At 37.2% G+C, this 15,753-nt stretch overlaps 1 protein-coding gene across 3 annotated transcripts in view; it reads right to left on the minus strand.

The window, feature by feature from the left end:
• LOC124795420 (serine/threonine-protein phosphatase 4 regulatory subunit 3) overlaps positions 1-2,413 on the minus strand; it is a 121,521-nt gene extending 119,108 nt beyond the window's left edge. The window contains exon 1 of one of the 3 annotated variants that reach the window (XM_047259445.1): positions 2,226-2,413. The gene's annotated coding sequence lies outside the window, so the exon portion shown is untranslated. Of the gene's footprint in view, positions 1-1,757; positions 2,154-2,225 lie in introns of those variants that run through there. The other 2 variants (XM_047259448.1, XM_047259447.1) reach the window with 2 other exon arrangements.
• Positions 2,414-15,753: the final 13,340 nt, after the last annotated feature.

Genomic DNA, 15,753 nt, shown 5'->3' on the forward strand with positions numbered 1-15,753 from the left:
TGTCCTCCTTCACTTGGTGTGACCAAGAAGTGGGTCTATCTACTTTTCATACCTGGGCTACTCCCTCTTTCACCCAAATGCTATTCCTTATACATAATGATACAGAGATATAAAAAATGACAAATTTTACTCGATGTCTGTACTCTGCAGGCTACATGTACACACAGAGAGTTGTAACAACAATGTCAGCACACATGTGGTTATTTAAATGTTGGATTAATCCACACATTAATTTCTAACCTTCTGATAAACAAAGAATAGAACCTCATAAAACAGAATGAGAAATTGGGAATACAGAATTGGTCATGACAGTGATTTACTTATTGAAAAACACAATTTTTGTTTGCACAGCCTGAGAATGTTCTTTAAATAAGCCCAGCCCTGTTCTGTAGAAGTCTCCAACCACCATAAGCTGCAGCACTGTGTGGAAGATTTGTGTTACTATCAATTTGTTGTTTGTGAGTACAGAATATGAACATTCACCTCACATTACAAGTATGAGAATTTGATGGCATTTGAAAGATAAAATCTGACTACAACCAGCTGAAATGTAAATTTTTTGGAGGGAAATTATTTTAACCACTGAATGCCGATTCAGATCTCAATAAATATGTAAAAATGCAAAAGAAAAAAGTGCTTCCTGCCACTGATTTGGCTGGCAAATTTTATGAAATATATATGCTCTATACATCTGCATAGTACATCACTGAGCAGGTGTTTACAAACAAAAAAACCTTGTAACATACTACTATTAACACATTTTCTACTGATGCAACAAATATTTTAAATTGCTTCAAAATATAATTTAACATATGTATGCTGCAGTGTAAGTAGGTGACAAAGGAGAGACAAACAATATTACACTAAAGGGTTGGGATTCAATTATTAAAATCACTGTTTTAACTTTAAAAACAGTTGTGTGTATGTTCGTGTACGGTACAGTGTACCTTCATACAAAATATGGGTTCTCACTTAACAAAGGATCTCTGACATCACTGATGTCACAGAACTCACTCTGAAATGGACACAGGCTGGCTGAACTCTAGCTGAGTCCTCTCTTTTCAATCAATTCCATTCACTATATTCCCACACTATGCCTTCAGAAACATAAATATATGTTCAATTATTTTTCCACAGCATGCTTTAGTAACACACTAGCTCTACTAGTGTTTTGCCTTAGGGGGACTAATGATGACATTTTATTAAATGTTGCTTATTAAATATTGTTTGCTATGGACTTGCATAAGTCACAGTGCATTTCAAATGCTGAGTATTTTTCGACCATTCCTGTGATACCATGTATGCTCTCACTCAGTAACATGTAAACAGCTTTCTCTACATTAACGTAACCATCATTTGGAAAAGGATAATACAATAACAGAAAAATAATGACAGAGATCTGATTCGATAGCGCAATTCTCATGAAGCCACTCTTCTTTCGGAGGAAAAAAACCCAATCCCACCTTTAAATAACTAATAACTACTAATTTAACAGAAAATAGCATTCACAACACGGTCTCACTCCACTTGCATTACAGGGTGGGAATCGACGAAGTATCACTTTCGGTGTGAAATGTGTAAATGAGAAAACTTCAAAACACATCAGATGGCATCTGCATCAAACTGTGTGTGTGCTATGAGAAAGTTGTAATTACAGTATTTAAACGAACTTAAAAACTGCCAAACTGTTTTAAAACTGTGTTGTTTTCTGAACACATACACCAAGTCCCTATGTATGTAGGTTATCACGTACTTACGTTTATGTCACGCTCATTATGAAATACGAACATCAATTATTTCACCACAGGTGGAAAAGGCTTGGCCAAAAAAGTCGGGTAGTTTATGACGCGAACAACGATGTGGTATTAGAAACACAACATTAATAATTACACAGGCAAAACTTCACTCGAAGATAATGTTTAGCCACGCTTAAATGTTAGTGCTTTCGAAACCAACACACAGCACCTACTAGTTTTCAAAGTGACAGTTCTTTGTCCACTATGAAAGATGTGAAATACGAACTCCGAACACGACGCAGTGCTTTTGTGGAGGAAATATATACTCCTGTCCACTGAATTACAGTCTGCGGAGACAGTTAACACACATATGTAACAATTTTAGAACTATGCTAAAAACCTCCATAATCACAAAACTTTTAAACAGCGAATCTGGCAACAGTTTCACAATGTGCAAAAAAATACAAAATCGTCTGTATCTTCAGTTACCTAATGCCTAATTCATTGACGTACTCTCACGAATCGACACAACATTATCCACCATGTTGGATTCACAACAACGCTCTACGGGGTTCACAAAGGTAAAGAGATGAGCACCCGCGTAATACAAAATTTTATTGCTGACAATTTCACATTACTCGAAGCCGAATAAATCATAAATATTGAGGATCAGTGACTAAGAACATACAGAATTATGTAAATTAAGTCCGAAATTATTGAAACTGTTTCGATAAATTGCCAGCGTCAACGATTAAAACGTAAAGAGAATAACTACCTCCTGTTGCGATCAATAAACAGTTGACGCTGTAAAAGCGTGACGTGATAATTTACTTCAATGGCAAATGAAAACTTAAGAATCACTGGTATTGTTTACTAATCTTGTGTACATATTGCTGCAAAGACATGCGGTGGGCTGTAATTGTCCCACTAAAACCTAGTAATTGTCAAATATTGAGTTACTTTTGTTTACGCAGCAATCTTGTGTGATACGAAATACAGAATTCACTCAAATTGTGTGAAAGTGCAACTTCAATTAAGAAATTTTTTTTCAGCACAAAGAATAGGAATAAAACCTTATGTAAAACTACTAATATTGTCACACTTCTACATAATGCACTGATATATGTTCTTCGAGCCAAAGATAAACAATATGACTCACAAGCCATTGTTGTAATTTCGTATTCCGCTCTATTGTGGTAACTCAAAGATTAATAAAATGTAACTCCCTTATAAAACGAGCACAAAACTGCAACAGTTTCAGTTTGATGCCTTGTTCAGTCGGTGCCACTGTCAGAGCTGACATTTGACGCCGACGAATATCTTCATCTCTCGTTCTCAATCCGTAGAGTGGGCGGCAGCATTATATATCTTTCTCCATATCGTCCGTAAGTCTCTTCAGTTCATAATGCTTAATTAAGTTTTGTTATCCTGTCGTCCGCTTGAAAAAATGCGACTTTGCTTTTCTAATAGATTCATTTTTAACATTCTTCCTTCTACCACAGGCGTAATAAGAGAACCTATTTGCTACAGTTTCCGTTTGCGACAGTATCCGTTTTAATTACACATGAAAGCAAAGGGAATAAACCTAAAAATGAATACATTTTGATTTTATCTTATGCCAAGATGTACCTGATAGCAAACATGTCTTGCACTCCCAACATTCAATTTTGATTTTACGATTTTAATTAAACATATTTTTCAGCTTCACTATTGCCTTTATAAGAGAATACGAAAAATCTAATTCAACATTTTGAATAGTGCATCCCAACAACGCGATGTAATACAAGTGAAATGGTGTCCTTTAATCAAAAAGGCGTCTCCTGAGCAGAGTCGTTCATCGTCATGCAAAGTATGCGAAAATCAAAGTGTCTTTTAAAGTCAGGAAGGACAAGCATTGTTTAGGTTTTAAGAAGTAAATGTTACTATTTTTATTTTTAATGTACAGAAAACGTAGTCGTTTTGAAACATCACGAAAGTAACTTTATTTTGTAATAAATATTGTAAATCAATGTCTCAGTCCAATTGCGAGATGGGCACTATACTTGGGGTGAATAGCAGCACTTTCCAGATTATCTTAGTGTGCCGATCATGAATCTGGATGGGTAATAAAATCGAAAAGAAGATGGACAACGAGGATCTTGGTCCATATTTTAAAATATTAAATGGATAAAAAAGAAAAAAATTAATTTTAAGACAATAATAAATTATACTTAGAAAAAATGTTTTTTATTCCAAACAATGGTGTTGTGAAAAATGACATTATTGTAAGTATAAGTAATTTGGATTTCAACGAGGAAAAATACCTGGTTGCAGTAAATAACTTCACTGAAAGATACCCAGAGCACTGGATTAGAGGAGTAAAATTGCAGTTATGTACTGTGGTCTTACAAACTTGCATTGTTTATCTACAGAATAGATAAATATGGGATTGAGGGCAATACTCTGAAATGGCTTACATTATATCAGCAGAACAAAAAACCAAGCACTTTAAACTCAATTTATTATTGTTCTAAATGATGTACAATGTAACAAGATGTGCGTCAAGGCTCCATTTCAGGTCCAATCCTGTTCCTATTCTAAGTAAATGAGTTACCCATAAATATGAATTCCTCATCCATTCTGTTTATAGTCGATACTTCTGTTTTAATTGAAGCTGATAATATGGAAAAAATTCTGAGCCCTGTAGTGAGCGTATTGGATATCCTGGAAAATGGTTCCAGTTAAATGAGTTGGAACTGAAGATTGCAAAACCTCATATAGTACATTTCAAAACCAAACATTCGAAATACGAATACAATATAACGAGCAACTAGTGGAAGAAGCTGACATGATAAAATTTCTTGGACTAGATGTGAACAAGAACTTAAGCTCGAATACACATATTGACTTCCTATCAAATAACTTAAGCAGTTTTGAATTTTCAATGCAAATATTAGCAAATTCTACTGACATGTGTACTCAATAAACAGCATATCATAATTATTTTGAACCTGCCATTAGGTATGGTTTAATTTTGTGGGGAAGCGCAAACTGCAGAAGAAAGTTGTCAAATACATTTGTACTGCACAGCTAAAATAATCTTGTCCCCATTCTGTATCTATATCTTCACCATACTCCACAAGTCACCTATTGGTGTGTGGTCAAGGGCACTTCTAGAACCACTAAATGATGCCCCCTACCCTTTTTCATTTGCGAATGACACGTGGGAAGAATGATTGTTGCTAAGCCTCTGTATTGGCTCTAATTTATCGAATTTTCTCTTTGTAGTCATTACCCAAGATATATGCGGGAGGAAGTAATACATTGTCTGACTCTTCCTGGAAAGTGCTCTCTCGAAATTTCAATATCAAACCCCTCCATGATGAGCATCTTGTCTGACTTTTGCTGGAAAATGCTCTCTCAAATTTCAGTAGCAAAACTCTCCGTGATGCACAATGCCTCTCTTGTAACGACTGCCAATGGAGTTTGTTGAGCATCTCGGTAATGCTTTCAAGCCGATCTAAACAATCATGTGACGAAACGTGCCGCTCTTCATTGGATCTTCTCCATCTTTTCTATCAGTCCTAGCTGGTAAGGATCCCATAATGGTGAACAATACTCAAGAATCAGTCGAACAAGGGTCTTATAAACCACTTTCTTCGTGTACAAGCTACATTTCCTTAAGATTCTTCCTATGAATCTCAGTCTGGTATCCGATTTTCCGACTGTTTGTTTTATTTGGTCGCTCTGGATAGTTAATCCTAGATATTTTGCGATATATACTATTTCCAGCAATTTGTCATCAATAGTGTAGTTGTTCAATAGTGGCTTTCTTTTCCTAAGTATGCACGATATGTTACACAATTATTTATGTTCAGTGTAAACCCTCAGAGCCTGCACAATTCACTCAATCCTCTGCAGCTCATGCTCCAAATAGATACTGTCTTCTAGCATTGCTACTTTGTTAAGGACTACCACACCATCTGCCAACAGTCTTAAAGAGCATCCGACGCTCTCCGCTAGATCATTTACGTAAATTGTAAACAATTATGGTCATGTCCCACTCCCTGGGCCATTCCGGAAATTACATTTACATGTATAAATTTTGTTCCGTTAAGAGCGACTTGTTGACATCGTGAATCCAATCGCATATCTGGTCTAATACTCGATAAACTCGTATTTTTTTACTGTACAGCAGTGTGAGAAGGTGTCAGATGCCTCCGTGAACAAGGAGCACGACTTCAAGCAGAGCGCTGTTATCTGCAACACTATGGATCTAATGGACGAACAGAGCTGGGTTTCACAGGATCTCTTGCAGAATCAACGTTGATTTTTATAGAAGAGATTTTCGTTCTCCAAAAACGTCATAATTCTCGAACGTAAAACAAGTTCCCTAATTCTACAACGGACTGACGTCGACATATGTCTGTAATTGTGTGTATCTGTCATTTGCCCCTTTTTGAAACCGGGAATGACCTGCGATTTTTTTCAGTCCCTAGGTACCCTACGTTGCTCTAGGGATCTGCGATAAACTGCTTCTGGGAGGGGAGCAAGTTCTTTCGTATAATCTTCGTAGAATCTTATAGGTAACTCATCGTGTCCTGATGCTTTTCCACCACAAAGCGATGCTGGTTGCTTTCCTGTTCTTCGATCGGTCATCAAAATATCTGCCATTTCGACGCTCGTACGATGGTTGAAAGGAGGGAAGTTTTTACGATCGTCCAAGGTGAAACAATTTTAGGAGACCGAATTCAGTATTTCAGCCTTCTCTCGGTTATCTTCCGTTTCGGCGCCAGTATGGTCCCTGAGTGAATGAACAGATGATTTGGAACCTCTTACCGATTTTACAGTAGACCAAAACCTCTTCGGATTTTAATCACATAAGTTGACAATATTTTAGATTCAAAGTTATTGAACGCTTCTCTCATTGCTCCTTTGTTTGTCTGGCAAGTTTTAACTTCTCTTGAATCTGAGATGAATCTCTCTTTGTTTACGTATTAGTTTTCTAACACACTTATTAAAACGTGGCGGGTGTTTCCCATTCTTGAAGACCTTGCTCGGAGTATATTTGTCTAAGACATATTGAATGATGCTTTTGAATTTTTTCAATTTGTGCTCCACATCTTCGTTCTTATCGGTGAATACTTGGTGCTGACTGCTCAGCTACTCTGAAATTTGTATCTTGCCACTGTCGCCACACAAAAATATTTTCCTACCTTTCTAAATATTCATAGTAAAACCTGTAGTCATATTTGCTATCACAGCCTTACGATCACTGATACCTTCCTCGGCGCTCACTGACCCGAAGTTGCTAGAAGGTCTGAGACGTTACCTTCACGAGTTGATTCTCTAACTATCGGATAAGACATTCAGAATAATGTCACATGAATCCCTTTTCTGGTACCAGTTTTGATAACATAATTCTCCCAATCTATACACGACAACTTGAAGTACCTCCCATTACAACAGCATGATCAGGAAAATTATTAGCGATATTCTGTAAGTTCTCCCCAAGGAGCTCTACCACTACAGCTCCTGACTCAGTCGTCTATATGAGCATCCAATTACCGTTTTCGACCGACCTTTGATGTTCACTTTCACCCAGATTAATTCACGTTAGTGATGCATGACAACCTTGCTAGACATATCGCGGTCTTTACTGTAGTAAATACGCCGCTACCATTGGCGACTAACCTATGTTTAATTCTGAAGTTGGAATTTCATTGATATTCACTTCCGGTTTCTACTAGCTTTCTGTTCCTCATACAATTTGGGCATTATAACCTTCGTTATGTGATACTAACTCTGGGGACTTCCACTGGATGCTCTTGCAGTTTACTAACATCAAATCAACCTTTTCTGAACCTCATCTGTGCGGACGAGCATTCTCTGAGAACCTTGTGGCTGACGTAACTTTTATTTTAGCAGGTGATTCTTCTCTGATCGATAGGGGAGTTTCTCTAACTTAAAAAAACCTCTTGTGTATACCACACATACTCCGCTATCCTAGCAGCATTTCCTGCTAGTAGTGCACACCTGATGTATTAAGGGAAACCCAATAACAGAGGTCGAGGAATCTGCATCCTATACCATTGCAGAGTTGTCTGAGCCATGGTTTAACCCTTCCAAAACAGAGAACAGCTATAGATCCTGGATCTGATGCTACAAATAGACAGCTTAGCCTGCAATCCATGTGCAGTGATAGTTGCTTTCACTAAATTAGCCATCCGCCGAGAGGAGCCAAGGGTGGTCTTAGAACCCAAGTAGCAGGCATCATTTGTGCCAACATGTCCCACTATTTGCTGCCATTTGCACCTAGTGCACTTAACTGCCACCAGCAGGGCCTCCTCCACGTTGCAGACGAGACCTTCTGGCAAACATATCGAGTGCACACTGGCACTCTTTCCCGCCCTCCATACAATTTCCTTGAGAGGATTCATCACCTGTCTAATGTTGGACTTCCAATGACTAGCATGTCCACCCTCCGCTCATGGCCTAACAGGGGACGTATTCAGTGCTAGCTCAGAAGTGTTATAAACACTGGGTAGCACCTTGCACCTGTTGCTAAAGTGTAATAGACCAGTCATACAGCCTCCTCCCTCTTTCGCCTTCCACCCAGAGACACGTGAACACACTATCTGCCACTCACTCTTTAGTGAGGATGGATTCGTCAGACGTCGTGTATCAGTAGATGCAGCAACAACCAGGTCACCAGGGGCTTCCAAAGGAAACAAAGGTGACACAAGTTTCATCACCAGTGAAGTGTCATCGCTGCAGCTTTTAGCATTATCTAGATGTCAGGCAACTGTAGCCAATGCAGCTTCCAGCTGTTTATCGACAGCAGCCTATTCTCCTTGTGTTCACCCACAACAATCTCATTACTCAGCCATATTGTAGTCTGTAAAAAGTTGATATAAGATTTCAAAAAATACAAACAAAACAGTAAAGATTAACTTAGAAAGTACTAGCAGACCCTGCAAAAGAGAAAACTACCTGACTGTGGTGCAACTGAGGTTGGAACGTATGAAATTTATAACGAGGTGAATAAACAAACACTAAAATCTTCTCTGCAGCATTCTCGCTGTGGCCTGATACTGCAAGTTCTTAAAACAGTTATAAATTTCTCTTCAGAAAATGGATGTATCAACAGTTATTTGTTACTAGAAACTCTGCTTACTCAAAAGCTATTGCAAGTACTAAATATGCAAACTCAAATGCACTGGTCTAAACTATTGCTGTGTACTGACACAAGATTTAAACACTAAGATGTGATGTGGCGCTTCTGATGGAGGAAAATTACACAAGTAATCTGTCTCACCCAAGGATATGCACTAAGAATAATGCAAAAACAAATAATTAAGGTAATTTGCTAACACCAGTCTTCACAGTAAAATACACAGCCATAGTTCACTTCTGCCCAGAAGCATGTAAAAAAAAAATCAGGAACTAAGCTACTCAGTATCAACAACAACGACTGCTGCTATCACTCCAGGCATGTCCACTCATCGTTATCACTCCAGGCATGTTACTCACCTCAGCGTCTGCCACTGGAAATTTCAGAAATTACATATCCTACCTATTGTCTCTGTATATATTTACGAAATTATAATCTTTCTGCTCTGCAGACAAAATTATTTGGGGAAAATCATTTTTAATCATACATACAAGATGAAAAATAAAAACAATTTTATCAAGACAACAATTGAAATTATGTACACTGACTCCACAGTATATAGGAATAACAATACATAATAAATTAATAGGCAAAAACGTATTTAATATGGAGCTAGAGAGTCTAAAAATAAGGATACAGGAGATTCAGTTGAAATGTATGGGGATTAGGCAGCAAATTAGGTATAATAAAGTCCTTCTAAATGACTATTTAAAAGAAGCTGTAGTCTTGCATACAAATTAGCATTAGCTGAAAGAGATGCCATCATGTACTACAGTTCTTCATAAGTTTTAAATGATAAGTAATTGTAGAGGTGGTATATGCGTATATGTTATGGCAGGTCTCGATTCAAAATAAATTAAATATGAAAAATGTAAAACGAATGGAAAAATATTTTGAATACTGTGTATGTGAATTAATCAAAATCAAAATGCTTATGCAATGTGCGTATAGATCACCATCAGGTAATTTTACTGTTTTCTTGCAAAGCCTTGAAATGCTGCAACATGAACTCAATATAATTTTTCTTCATGATTGTAAGGTTAAATTTAAAAATGACTGTGCAAAACAACAACAACTGATCAGTCTGTTTTTATACTTTCACAACAACTCTATTCAAGACACTAGGTGTATGAATGGATCTGAAACAACAAATGGCAAAGCATTTGTGAATAAAAACAAATGTGATCTTATCACTGTGTGATCTGATGATAAAGCAGTTACAATGAACTAAAATATTATTTAATAAGCCTCAAATGGTCAGTGATCCAGTGGCAAATAAAGAGAAAAGAGATCCATTAATGAAAAAGGCATATCGATTATTGATCTCATGTTACAAATTATAAGCTGGGACACGGAATCAAAATGTGATGTAGATAAAAAGTTTGAGTAATTTTTTGCAAGTTATAGACATTGCTACAAAATATAATTTCCATTTAAGAAAGTCAAAATTACAATTAGAACAAAGACAAGGGTAACTCAGCAGACACCCACAGAGAGTTAAACAAATCTGCCAATAATACAGAAAGATGAAAAAATATGTGAAAATTTACAGATAACTATACAGAAAAGTTATAATAGCAGCTAAGAAGTTTCATAATGACTCATATATCAGGGATGGAAGTAACAAAATAAAATCAACCTGGGAGACGAGGAATAGGGAAACAGGTAGATAAAAAAGAAAAAAAACAACAAATTTATTATTAAAAATGCAAATAAAGCTATGTAGAATGCCCTGCAGATAGCCATCAAATGCAACAAACATTACATAAATATACTTAATTCAAAGCAAATTTATTTCCAGTTCAAGAGTTCAACTCCACATGAATGATAAGACTATGTTTCTATATGCTGTAACTGCATTAGAAGTCGAAATGCTTTAAATAAACTATGGAAGAAAATGTTATGGGACAGTGAGGGATTCTAGACAAAGTAATAAAACACAGTGAAAGGTATGTAGATTTCCAATTTTTTGATATCTTTAATCTACCATTTAGCTCAGAAGTCTTCACAGAAAAACTAAAAAAGTCTATTGCCAAGACAATTTACAAGAAGGATGACTAATGTAATGTTACTGATTACAGACCTATACCATTGTTACCTTGTTTTTCAAAAATAATTGAATAGATAACATATGAAAGACTCATTTTCTTAATGAAAATCAAATATTGGTTAATGAAGAAAATGGTTCAATGCAAAATAGATCAACTGACACAGCCATTCATAGCTTTTTCATATTGATATTAAAATCTATAGGTATTCATTAATGAAACTGTATCCAGTTTTTGGATCTATCTATGGTGTCTGATTGCACTGAGATAATCTACTGCTCAGAGAATTATATTGCTAGGGAATTCATATGACTGCTGTAGGATACAAATGACTAATTCAAATCCTATCACTGAGTAAGATAGTACAGTGGTTAGCAAGCTGGACTCACATTTGGAAGGATGATGGTTCAAACCCACGTCCACACATCTTGATTTAGGTTTTTGGTGACCTCCCTAACTCGTTGAAGGCACATGCTGGGATGGTTCCTTTGAAAGGGTATGGCTGACTTCCTTCTCTATCCTTCCCTAATCGAAGCTTGTGCTCCATCTCTAATGCCCTCACTGTTGATGAGATGTTAAGCACTAATCTCTTCCTACTCAACAAATTCGGTCTTTCTAACAGGTATCAAAGGGTAGAGGTACAACACACAGGTAGAATATGCTCATCATCATACCAAAGAGAACTAAGTAAGAAATTGTTCAAGTAACTAAAGGCATAACTTCACCATGCTTCATTTATGAAAGTACACCAGCAAATTACAATCTTAAACAAAGTCTGTCACTATGAAACAAGAAATTGAGATGATTTTCATTGACAACTATACATAAAAGCTATGTCTCAAAAAGTGCTCTTTATCAGCCAAAAATTCTGTTTAGTGAATTACCAAAGGAAATAAAAGAATATAAGATTTGAACATACTTAAAAAGAACTAAAAATATACCTATTAACACGAGTTTTTGTGGTATCAAAGAATACTTTAATCAGCAACATTCATAGCAGAGCAGCATATTTCCTTCATTATAGTGAACTGAAGTGCTTACATTAAAAAAAATTATATTTACACAGATATAATAAAACTTCTTTTATTATTCAAATTTATTGTATTCTGAAATGTGTGTGGTTTCATGTTGTACATAAGAACACTTTATTAGCCAGCATATGACTGTAAAACTGTTTCATGTACTGAAACTTCCTGGCAGGTTAAAACTGTGTGCCAGACCAAGACTCGAACTTGGGACCTTTGCCTTTTGCAGGCAAGTGTTTCATGTACTGTTATTTATCTAATATCATCTATGACAAATTCGTTATCATTGTAAATTATTGAACATTTTATTGGTATTTGTATTCACCTTATAGGATGTGTGAGTTGAAACACAAAAAGTATTTTAGTGATTATTTATAATTTATGTTTCAGAGGGGGAATAGTATAACTGAATAATTCGTTTAGGAAATTATGGTTAGGTAGAAATATTACGAACTACTTTACAGTTTTTGAAGTGACCCTGCCAACGTATCCTTTGTGACAGCTGATCCACTTCCCCTGGTGCAGTTTTTGCAGTGTTTGTAAATAACACATCAATTACCCTTAATGGCTGGAAAGCCATCACATCCAACAAGTGTGGAATATTTGATGATTTATTACATAGAACCAGCAATGTAATATTGTTCCTGACAAATCTGATTGTTCACACACACACACACACACACACACACACACATACACACACACACACACACACACACACACACACACACACACGCACACACACACACACACACACACACACACAAACACACATGCTTATGGGGTTCCACAAGGCCCAGTCTCAGGTCCAGTATTGTTTGCCCTATATGTAAACGACCTTCCATCTAATATACAGAGAGCAGATATAGCTCTTTTTGTGACAGGCAAGAGTATTTCAATCAATCCAGTCATACATACAGCAACATAAGAAATGGTAAATAATGTTCTTAAAAGTATCATTGAGTGGTTTTCCCCATATGGTCTGTCTCACTTTCAAAAAGACAGTTCTGAACTTCTAGAGGTACTTCACTAATGATAAGTGTAACACATGGTGAGGAAGTTAAAGCTGGGGTGAAAACTTCAAAATTTGTAGATGCCTATACTGATGAAAATTTATACTGGAAATCGTATTTAGGGAATTCCTAAAACAACTTAATTCAGACACGTTTACACTTCAAATCATTTCAAGTTTTGGGAGGGACAAATCATGGAAAAGTGTTCTGGAGTATGTCCCATTTTGACATCTGCTTAAGGACCTAGGCATGTTGACTACAGCAGTTCAAAAGCAACCATGGCGTACATAATTACATCAGAAGAAAAACTGACATTCCTTTGTCCACATTAAAGGGTGTTTTTAGCAGAAAAAGGAGTGCACAATGCTGCTACCAAAATTTTTGATCACTTACTCAAATACATAAAATGTCTGAAAGACAGAAAAATTAAATTTGAGAGCAAACTTTTCTCATTTCCATCTTTTCCATCTTTCTGAGGTAGGCTACTGCTGTTGCTTGAATCTGGTTAGAGAAAGTTTGCTGATTTTGTGTAGTGGTGTCGAATCATAGTGGCATTATTAAAGTGCTATTAAGAGAGAATATATATACAGGGTGGTCCATTGTTCGTGACCGGGCCAAATATCTCATGAAATAAGCGTCAAACGAAAAAACTACAAAGAACCGAAATTTGTCTAGCTTGAAGGGGGAAAGCAGTTGGCACTATGCTTGGCCCGCTAGATGGCGCTGCCGTAGGTCAAACAGATATCAACTGCGTTTTTTTAAATTAGGAACCCCCTTTTTTATTACATATTCGTGTAGTATGTAAAGAAATATGAATGTTTTAGTTGGACCACTTTTTTCGCTTTGTGATAGATGGTGCTGTAATAGTCACAAACATATGACTTACAATTTTAGACGAACAGATGGTAAGAGCTAGGTTTTTTTAAATTAAAATACAGAATGTAGGTACGTTTGAACATTTTATTTCGGTTGTTCCAATGTGATACATGTACCTTTGTGATTTTATCATTTCTGAGAACGCATGCTGTTACAGCGTGATTATCTGTAAGTACCACATTAATGCAATAAATGCTCAAAATGATGTCCATCAACCTCAATGCATTTGGCAATACGTGTAACGAAATTCTTCTCAACAGCGAGTAGTTCGCCTTCTGTAACGTTCACACATGCATTGACAATGCGCTGACGCATGTTGTCAGGCTTTGTCGGTGCATCTTGATAGCAAATATCCTTCAACTTTCCCCACAGAAAGAAATCCGGGGACGTCAGATTCGGTGAACGTGCGGGCAATGGTATCGTGCTTCGACGACCAATCCACCTGTCATGTAATATGCTAGTCAATACCGCTTCAACCGCATGTGACCTATATGCCGGGCATCCATCATGTTGGAAGTACATCGCCATTCTGCCACGCAGTGAAACATTTTGTAGTAACATCGGTAGAACATTACGCAGGAAATCAGCATACATTGCACCATTTGGATTGCCATCGATAAAATGGGGGCCAATTATCCTTCCTTCCATAATGCCGCACCACACAGTAACCCACCGAGGTCGCTGATGTTCCACTTCTTGCATATTATGCCGGTTTACGTTACCGCTGTTGGTGAATGACGCTTCGTCGCTAAATAGAACGCGTGCAAAAAAATCTCTCATCGCCCCGTAATTTCTCTTGTGCCCAGTGGCAGAACAGAACACGACTTTCAAAGTCGTCGCCATTCAATCCCTGGTGCATAGAAATATGGTACGGGTGCAATCGATGTTGATTTAGCATTCTCAACACCGATGTTTTTGAGATCATCGATTCTCGCGCAGTTTGTCTGCTACTGACGTGAGGATTAGCCGCTACAGCAGCTAAAACACCTACTTGGGCATCATCATTTATTGCAGATCGTGGTTGACGTTTCACATGTGGCTGAACACTTCCTGATTCCTTAAATAACGTAACTACCCAGCGAACGGTCCAAACACTTGGATGATGTCGTCCAGGATACCGAGCAACATACATAGCACACGCCCGTTCGGCGTTTTGATCACAATAGCCATACATCAACACGATATCGACCTTTTTCGCATTTGGTCCATTTTAACACGGGTAATGTATCAGGAAGCAAATACCATCCACACTGGCGGAATGTTACGTGATACCACGTACTTATACGTTTGTGACTATTACTCACAAAGCGAGAAAAGTGGTCCAACTAAAACATTCATATTTCCTTACGTACTACACGAATATGTAATAAAAATGTGGTTCCTATTTAAAAAACGCAGTTGATATCCATTTGAACTATAGCGGGCCGACCATGGAGCCATCTGGTTTCCCCCTTCAAGCAAGACTAGTTTCGTTCTTTTTAGTTTTTTCGTTTGACGCAAGGGCCGTTCACAAAGTAAGTTCCGTTTCTATTTCTATCTGCGGTAGCGCTACGATCGCAGTTCCGAGCATGTGCGGCAGTTTCTCTGACTCAAGGGGAAGACATGTACGCCATTTTCAGATCGCTGACGAGTCCTTTGTAGTGGTTGTTTATAATGTCAGCCGTAATTGAAAATGCCGCCGTGTGTGAGATCAGAACTGTGATTCGTTTTCTAAATGCAAAGAAAGTTAAACCAAAGGAAATTCATTGGCAAATCTCCGAGGTTTATGGACAAAATGCTATGAGTGATTTAATGGTTAGAAGAGGGGTCAGACTATTCAATGAAGGACGTGATCAAGTGCATGATGAAGAAAGAAGTGGATGCCCATCTGTGGTTACTGATGAACTGGTTCACACAATTCAA

The sequence above is a fragment of the Schistocerca piceifrons genome, chromosome 4, assembly GCF_021461385.2.
Source record: "Schistocerca piceifrons isolate TAMUIC-IGC-003096 chromosome 4, iqSchPice1.1, whole genome shotgun sequence".
Lineage (NCBI taxonomy): Eukaryota > Metazoa > Arthropoda > Insecta > Orthoptera > Acrididae > Schistocerca > Schistocerca piceifrons.